Genomic DNA, 9,803 nt, shown 5'->3' on the forward strand with positions numbered 1-9,803 from the left:
AGGACTTCCTGTAAGGGAGCGAAGTTTCCCTTGGTGATAAGAAACAGCTGCAGCATTGTCTTGTAGTCATCCTGAAATGTATGTGCTCAGGAGCCACCTTTGGGCAGCAGAGCTGGGCTGGGGGGGTGAACCCAAGGCTGGGCCCAGGTGCCTCATAGAATCACAGAATCATTTAGGTTGGAAAAGACCTTTAAGATCATCAGGTCCAACCATTAACCTAACACTACCATCCCACCACTAAACCATGTCCCTAAGCACCTCATCTACCCACCTTTTAAATACCTCCAGGGATAGGGACTTGACCACTTCCCTGGGCAGCCCATTCCAATGCTTGGCAACCCTTTCATTGAAGAATTTTTTCCTGATGTCTAACCTAAACCTGCCCTGGCGCAACTTCAGACCATTTCCCCTTGTCCTATCACCCATTACCAGGGAGAAGAGACCCACCCCCACCTTGCTACAGCCTCCTTTCAGGCAATTGTAGGGGGTGATAAGGTCTCCCCCTGAGCCTCCTTTTCTCCAGACTAAACAACCCCAGTTCCCTCAGCCATTCCTCAGAAGACTTGTGCTCCAGACCCCTCACCAGCTTTGTTTCTCTCCTCTGGACATGCTCCAGCAATGCAACATCTTTCTTGTAGTGAGGAGCCCAAAACTGAACACAGTATTAGAGGTGTGGCCTCACCAGCGCTGGGTACACGGGCCATACTCATGCAACTGCTCATGGCATTGGTGCTGGTGCAAGTGTATTTAAGGAATCTGCTCGTGACACATCTTTGTGGACTCCCTATAGTACCACTTTTGACAGTAGGACTCTGCCCAATGCATTGTTCATTATTTTACTTCATATTTATATTTAAGCACAAACAAGTATTTAACTCACCTCAAGGGATACCATAAAAATTCCCCAACATGTATCACCTGTGCTACTCCATGCCCACTAGATCTGGCTCCATAAGTGAAGCTTCAACTTCTTAAAGAAGCACCACCATAACAGTCTTGTCCTCAGATTACTTAGCACTTTAATTTTTAATCTTACCCAGAACAAAAGATGCTTCCATGGAAAATCTACTCATCCCATGTAAGTGTCCTATTCAGTGCAAGGAATGTTACTGCTGTGCAACCAGAGTGACTTCTACTCAGTCTGAGAAAGAAAGCCCTTACTTTATGTACCTTCAGAATAGCTTTTCAGATTAAGATTCCCAAGGGCAAGGAAACACTTTCCAGCATTGCTGAAAAAAAGGTACTTTTACGTGAAAAAGGACTAGAAATAAGACATACATGTGAACATATCATTCGCCTTTGTCACTTTGGTTTTCTCAGTTGATTGGATAGCTATAACTTATTTTTATATTTGCTTGGATCTAACTTAAAATGATTTTATATCTGTTCAAACAATGAAGAAAAATGGCTTTATTTTATGCCTGGAGTCTGCTTAAGCAGTGTCTCTAAACCTGGATTGAGGAAACACTTCCCTAAATACAGTACAGTCATAAACTTCTTAAATAGTGGCATCTGGCTGATACATATAAAATGAGACACAGTCATATGTGGCAGGCAGATTTGCACCAAAACAGACATACATCACAACAGACATAGCTACCGGCAGAGTCTTCCTTGATTAATAAACTGTAGTAGATACAATTGTCTAATAAGACAGGTCTGAAATGCAGTTAATACTGCTTATCATTATGCAGTCAATACTGCTTATCATTATGCTGTCATACAACTATGTGACTGTGACCTCTGTTTCTTTAAGTAGGTCTGCCAGACAGTCACAGTTCCTATATGCATGGATATGAGAGATTAGAGACTTCTTCCTTTAACTCCTCAGGCCCTTATTCTTTCTTTGTTTCCCATATAGAACTAAAGTAAACCAGGATGATCTCCTGCCTAGGGTTTTGGAACAGGCATATTTAAAATTATTACAGCTTTTGTTATACATAAAGTTGGTGCATTAAGCATAACCATTCTGCTGTCCCATCAGTGAATGTGATAATAATATGCCTGCAAAGGACCTTCTTTCCTTTTGAAGTAACTAGAGGTCCAGCTGCAAAAGTGATTCTTCTAGCAAGAGGGCAAACTTGTTGCTCTTCACAGTTCTCATACTCATCAGAAAATAACTCCATACCAGGTCATTAACTTTATCTAAATATACTCTAAAATCTGACATTTAAGGGTTTAAATTCTCATTAAAAGTTACAGGAAGGTAATAAAAATTGAAATTAGACAGTACTGTCAGCCCACTACATCTTTGCAAGAAAGTAATCTCAAGGTTGAGTAACTATGGGGTATGCCAGAAAAAAACCCCTCATATGGCCCTGGGAAAAAATCCTGAGAATATCGGAGCATTATTTTCCACTGCCTCATGCTGTTACCAAATGTCAAGCATATCACTAAGCACCCACATTGCCCAGCAATAAACAACCATGCAAGCTTTTATTTAAAAGAGAATCGGACACTTAAAACTTCACGCCTTTAAAATCAGTGAAAAAATCCCATTCCATTCAGCATTTCACTGTCAAGATTTAAGATTCCCCAACAACTGTTTAAAAAAAAATCTCAACAGGAATCAATGCCTTTCATCAAATAAGAATACTGTTGAGAATTTATGTTCTTATATTTATTCATTTTATACTCTAGACTTACTAGTGGTCATAGATGCTGAGTGGATTTCATCTCAGGTAAATAGATGTTTACTGTGTAGGTATCTGCATCTAGACTAGTCACCTTAAGCTTAGTTTATAGTCAATGAGGAAAAATAAGCAATTGCAGGCCATGAGACTTTGGACTTATTTTAGACATTTAGATAAATCAAGCCACCAAAGTACCTACTGACTTTGCTCACTGCCTGGAAAGAGAGGCCAAATGAAGACCCACATCTGGTAGATTAATCCTACCCTCTGAGACTTTGGTATGAGAGCACAGGGTATCTTACTGTTAGGTGTATGGCTTCATAGTAAAACAACAGACCTATAAGTAAAACTGTTCAAGGGCAGTACGTGTGTGAGAGGGGAGCCTTCAATTGCAGCTAATACAGAAAATCTGTATCTTGGGTTGAGGGAAAGTCAGAAAAAGAACAGAAGAAAAGGTGAAATAGTTATCCTAAAAAAGATGTGCTGATGCATATGACAGAGAGTAGCAATCAATTCCCACATCTGTGATAGCACTTGTTCTAAATACATACAGACTGCTTTGGCCTTATTAATGTTGTACAATTGCCCATGACCAGAAGTGTCATCCTGTGAAAGTAGAATGGCTAAAACACAGGAATTATATGAATCAAAATGGAAGGCAGAAGCATAAGCTCATAGCAGCCTATAGTGACGACAACAACAGCAAATACTGTCTTCTCTTTGTCTTGTCACTGAGAGGAATTCTATTCTAGTCTATTTGGCTGTTTGACAGACACACAGTTTCTGGAGTCCACACCATCATTTGTGCCTTTTTTCCATCTGGTTGGCAGTATTTGCAGCTGTGTTGCAAGAAGCATTTGAATTGACTATTAAGAACTTTTCGTTTATGTATTTATTTATTTACTCTGAAAAGCATACTCATGCATGCACCATTTATCATCTTCTATGAAACTGAGTCAGCTATGGTTCCTGAGCTGAGCTGCTGACTCATACATCTAACACATGGATTGTATTACTGTTAAGTATTCTTATTGATGTTATTGGTGTCATAGGCACAGAGTGGGCAGACTGAAATAAGAGTGTTTGTACCTTAAAGTGAAAGGTGAATCACTGCTTAGATATATAGACATTCTCTCTCTGCAACTCTTTTAAAAGGCCTTTGGTCAGGGGAGATGCAAAAGCAGTAGTTATGTGACTTTTATTGTGACAAGTTACTTTATCCATTTTATAAATGTTCAGCCATAACAAGGGGCGTATAATAATGAGTCAGAAGGAGCAAAAGCATGAGTTAACCTTACCAATCAGCTGAACTCTGTAAAAGCTCCAGGTCTTGCAACATACATAGGATTGCTGGGATAGAAGAGAAGCAATAGGTGCCTTGACCTGTTCACTCTGCTCTGTACTTTTTTGGCTGCTCTAAACTTTCCCAGCTCTGTTATGTAACTCCGAATTCCCATAATACCAGTGAAATGTGATATTGACAACAGGGTTACATCCTAAAATGAAACTTGGGGGGGAGTACAAAGCTTGAAAGAATGAAAAAAAAGCAGCTAGGTGTTCTGGCAGACAAGGTGAACATGAGTGAGCTGATGAAGATCTGGTAAATATCACAATAAACCTTATCATAACCATACTGGGTTATCAACAAGAGCATAGTGAAAAGTTGAGGGAAGTGATTTTTCCCTGAACTTCTGCAGCCCATGTTACAAAGCCAGCCAGACTTAATCATCGTGATGATTAGGCAGTGAAGCAAACAATACATAGTTTGAGGCTAAATGAAATTGTTTAGCCTATAGAAAAGAATGCTGAGGGAGATCCTACTGCAGACTTCCACTGAAGGGGGACTGCAGAGGGGATCGAGCCAGACTTCCCCTAGCAATGCACATCCACAGTGAATGGCGAGATGCAATAGTCACAGACTTCAGCAAGAGAAATCCTGACTGGACATGAGAAAAATTCTCTTTGCACAGAATGTTTAAGCACTGGAGCAAGTTGTGCAGAATGGTTGTAGAATAACTGCCCTCAGAGATATTCAGAACTTGACTGAACAAGACTCAGAACAACCTGGAACAGCAAGTTGTCCTGAATGACCACCAGGGTTCCTTTCCAAACATTCTTTCTTTTTATGAAGCTTTGCTTCCTGTTAGCCCTGGAAGTAAAGAACTCTTCTTCAGGAATTCTTGGCCAGCTACCTTCATCACCAGGCTACTTAAATCAGTCACTTAGAACACTAGTGACTAGAAAATGTTGGAACAGACAAATGTAATACAATGCAAATTAGAGGAAATGATGAAAATTACTAGTATCCTGAATTTGTTTCAGGGAAATAAATCATGCACATCATTGTAGCCATTCACTGAAAACATCTGTTCAGTAGGAACTAAAAGTAACAGATTTTTAACTGTATTAAAAAGAAATAGAGATCATCAAGAGACATAGATCCTCCTATGATCTGACCTGCAACTGTTTTATTTATTCTGGCTTTTACAGCAAGATTAAAGGAATATTGCTATTAACTTAATGAGTTAAGAAGTATTTTTAAGAGTAGTTTTCTATCTGTGGGATTTCTGATGTCGTAATGAACTCAGTAAATAACCTCACTCATTGTATGATGGTCTGAGTATCAGAATTATGGGTTGTTGACTGCCTTGATAATAAGATGGGTTTTGTTCCAAATGTCAAATGTACATATTCTGCCTTTTCACCACATTTATCCATAAGTGCTATACGCCCTGGAATTCACAAATTGTCAGGCATATTTATTGTAGGAGGGTAGCTTTCTGCTTCCAGTTCCTTTTCTATTTAGAATTGCTAATTAGTTACCTCACAGTTTAAGATGATATGCCATAGACTGCAAATTATTTCAGAGTAGTTATAAGCTAGATGAAGAGAAGCTGAAAAACAGGTGTCTGGCTTTTGATTGGACGCAGTGCTAGAAATGAAAATAATGATTGCTGAAGAAGGAAGCTGGACAGAAATCTTTACCTCAGGGTGTAAGTGCACACGGTATGCTTGACATTTTATCAAGAAAGCATGAACACCACCTCTTTTTAGAGATTTAATGGCAAAACTAGAACAATATATCAGTGAAAGAGTAGGATACCAGCAGACACATCAGGATTTACATTAAAAAGTGTACACAAGACATTCTTTATACTGTTTAAAATTTGGGCACTGTGGAGGAATCAGAGGTCTGAATTATATAGCTAGATTGCATCTCAGTCTTGAAGATGAACTATGTCCAAATCTGAGTTTTTAAATTCATTATGCTATGCCTTTCTATGGTTTGCATGTATAATTTTAAACAGTTAAAAGCATGGTATGCTTAACAGTATGGATTAAACCTCTTCCCTCTAGGACAAACTATATATTCCTCCAAGTCAAGAAAAGCCTTAAACGTCTGAAGTGCAAAATCCTTTGGCATCTGGTAATTTCACTGAGAATTAGCTCTTTTTAAAGCATTATGTATATAGGGCCAGAGAGAATTTGCCAATTTTTGAATGTCGTTCTTTTAGCTGGAATGACTCCCAAAAGCCTTGTTGTGAAACTTTCCTGAAAAAGACAGCCTATCAAGTTCTACCACACAGAAGTACAAAGACAAGTTCTCTCTGAAAATAGAGAGGATCAGCAAGAACTTTTAACCTTCCATGAACCTTTCTAGTCACCTCTAAAGTTAACCAGCATAATTTTCAATAGCATAAAGCAACTTTTGTCAATTATGACTCCTTGAAATTTTTCTCAGAAAAAAAAAAAAAGCAAACAACCCCCCCCAAAAAATTACATAGTAGTTGGAACTTTCTGCCATTTCTCAGCCTTTGTGGGTGCAGAGCACAGAACTGCAGCTTCTGTAGTCTGTAGCTGCCCTTTATGTTGTTACAGCGATTGCTAAGGAAGTAGGGAACCTGGAAAGCACATAAGGCTGGAAGTTTAGCTGAAATTGAACTGCTCTGAAAGCCACAGGAGTCCTGGCTTGAAAAGCACATTGCCATGACATTCATGTTATCTGCACATTATCCATGGCATTCCAGACACTTGAGCTGTGTGACTCACACTGCCTGGGAAATCAGTTGTCTCCAAAGACAGAGAGAGACAGAAAAATCTCTGGGTCTGATGCAATACTGCTGATACAATTGTTAGCCCTGAAATGTTATTGCATCCCACCACTACTAGCAACAAATTCAACTGAATTGATGGATTAGTTTAACTGCTGTTATATAGCACATGTCTTAAAAGTGCATTTTTGTTTATAAACATTTCATAATTAAATACTGAGTACTTTCAGTAGTGAAATCTTGAGTTTGCCATTTCATTCCGAGTAAGAATATTATTTTTCTAGAAAACAAACAAACAAACCACATTAAAATTCAATTTCCTTATCACTTATTGTGAAACACATTTAGAACTCTGTGTCAGAGGAAAGTGGGTTTAGTGACACCTTTGACAACAGCCTGTCATAGCATGGATGGAAATGGATAGAATTAAGGTTGCTCCCTAACAAGGAAATCCTGGAGCACAAACTTAGAAATCAAGTGCATGAATTTTAACCATTCTAAAAAACTTAATAGAAAGTTACAATTATTTCCTAATACGTGCAAAAAATTATTCAAAATACCTATGGAAAGGATATTTTTTTCCAGCTAGAAGCTATAACATTATAGAGTAATTTTTTTCTTATTAAGAAATAAAACTGTTGTGGGAGGCTTTTGACAGGGCATGAGGACTGTTATGACAAGACAATGCAATGAGGTGAACCTTTTCCTCTATGCTGGAAGGACTGGAGCTTTGCTAAGATAAAGAAATGTCAGTTTGTGTCTTGCACAGTCTGGCAATAATGTGATATATACCTATTCAGCTTCAAGCTTTAAGATAGCATTTGAGATTATGACATCTAAATGGAGATGTCTTCATGGTGACACCTTTAGGTCCTGTGGATGCCCGTGCAATAGGGATGTGGGATTTGATCAGTTTCCTAAACAAAGTTTTCAGGGGTCATTTTAGATGCTCTACAGTATCTTGCCCAGCTTCTAGCTGCCACTCCAGAATGTTGTGGGTGTCCTGTAGGTCTTGTGTCAGATCTACTATGCACATGGAAAGGTCTCAGAAAACTTCATATGCCTTTTAGGCAGTTAAGTTTGAAGCCACAAGGGAGGCTAAGGGAGACAGCTAGAGCACAGGTATCAGTCTGAATGCCACAAAGTAACAGTTAGTAAAGGATGTACAAAAAACTCATGCCTTTTTGAAATGGCAGATGAAGACCTAGGAGAATGTCTTAGGACATCATCAGTAGTACTAAACCCTATGTGTGGGTACCTCAGTGCTTATGTAAGTTATTGATTTATGCAAGATACAGGAACCAACAAAATTTACAAACTCATACTACTTAAAAATGAATTTATTATCTAAAGATATGTGCTTAATACTAACAATCCCCTCTTCATTATCCTGACAAATATATGCTAATTTTGTTTATTTTTCACCAAATCTGAAACAGATAATTTTGCCAAAATATATACGAATTTTGGTTTACATAAGAAGGAAAAGGAAGAATATTTGAGAAATATTTACAGCTTGCACATAAATATCACAAATTATTAGTCTATTTTAAGCTGTGGTCACAGTTTCATAGAGTTTGAGGATGTTTACTCAATTAAAGTAGCCATTGATGAGTAAACAACAATGCATTTGTTGAAGCTTGTTTGTTCAGTTTTGATAGCAAAGGAAATTATTTTGGCCACACAAAATAAAACTACAGTAAAACTTCTGGCTTCATCATTTTGCCCTATTTTGCCAGCAGTGTGCCCAGGAGGCCAAGAAGGCCAAAGGCATCCTGGCTTGTATCAGGAATGGTGTGGCCAGCAGGAGCAGGGAAGTGATCGTGCCCCTGTACTCAGCACTGGTGAGGCCCCACATCGAATACTGTGTTCAGTTTTGGGCTCCTCACTACAAGAAAGACGTTGCATTGCTGGAGCATGTCCAGAGGAGAGAAACAAAGCTGGTGAGGGGTCTGGAGCACAAGTCTTCTGAGGAATGGCTGAGGGAACTGGGGTTATTTAGTCTGGAGAAGAGGAAGCTCAGGGGGAGACCTTATCACCCCCTACAATTGCCTGAAAGGAGGCTGTAGCGAAGTGGAGGTCGGTCTCTTCTCCCTGGTAATGGGCGATAGGACAAGGGGAAATGGTCTGAAGTTGCGCCAGAGCAGGTTTAGGTTAGACATCAGGAAAAATTTCTTCAATGAAAGGGTTGTCAAGCATTGGAATGGGCTACCCAGGGAAGTGGTCAAGTCCCCATCCCTGGAGGCACTTAGCAGACGGGTAGACAAGGTGCTTAGGGAATGGTTTAGTGGTGGGATGGTAGTGTTAGGTTAACGGTTCGACTTGATGATCTTAAAAGTCTTTCCAACCTAAACAATTCTATGATTCTATAAAACTTTTAGAGCAATAAATATAATCATGCTCACTCTTCATTAGAACTACTTCAAGAATTATTACTAAGCATATATTGCAACTGTCAGAAGTTGTTCTAATTTAGAATCATAGAATCGTTTAAGTTGGAAAAGTCCCTTAAGATCATTGACTGCAACAATTAATCTAGCACTGCCAAGTCTGCAAACTTACCGAGGGTGTGCTCAATCCACTTGTCCAGATCACTGATAAAGGTATTAAACAGAACTGGCCCCAATACTGACCCCTGAGGAACACTACTTGTAACCGGCCACCAACTGGATTTAACTCCATTCATGACCACCCTTTGGGCCTGCCATCCAGCCAGATTTTTACCCAGAGGAGAGTATGCCCATCCAAATCCTGAGCAGCCAGTTTCTCCACAGGAAGAATGCTATGGAAAATAGAGCCAAAGGCTTTACTAAAATTGAGATAGAAAACATCCACAGCCTTTCCCGCATCCACTAAGCATGTCACCTTGTCATAGAATCACAGAATCACACAGAATCACAGAATCACACAGAATCGTAAGGGTTGGAAGGGACCTCAGGAGATCATCTAGTCCAACCCCCCTGCTAAAGCAGGCTCACCTAGAGCATGATACACAGGACTTCATCCAGGCGGGCTTTGAATATCTCCAGAGAAGGAGCCTCCACAACCTCCCTGGGCAGCCTGTTCCAGTGCTCTGCCACCCTCAGAGTGAAGAAGTTCTTCCTCATATTCAACTGAA

The sequence above is a fragment of the Egretta garzetta genome, unplaced genomic scaffold (assembly GCF_000687185.1).
Source record: "Egretta garzetta isolate BGI_Z169 unplaced genomic scaffold, ASM68718v1 scaffold231, whole genome shotgun sequence".
Taxonomy (NCBI): domain Eukaryota; kingdom Metazoa; phylum Chordata; class Aves; order Pelecaniformes; family Ardeidae; genus Egretta; species Egretta garzetta.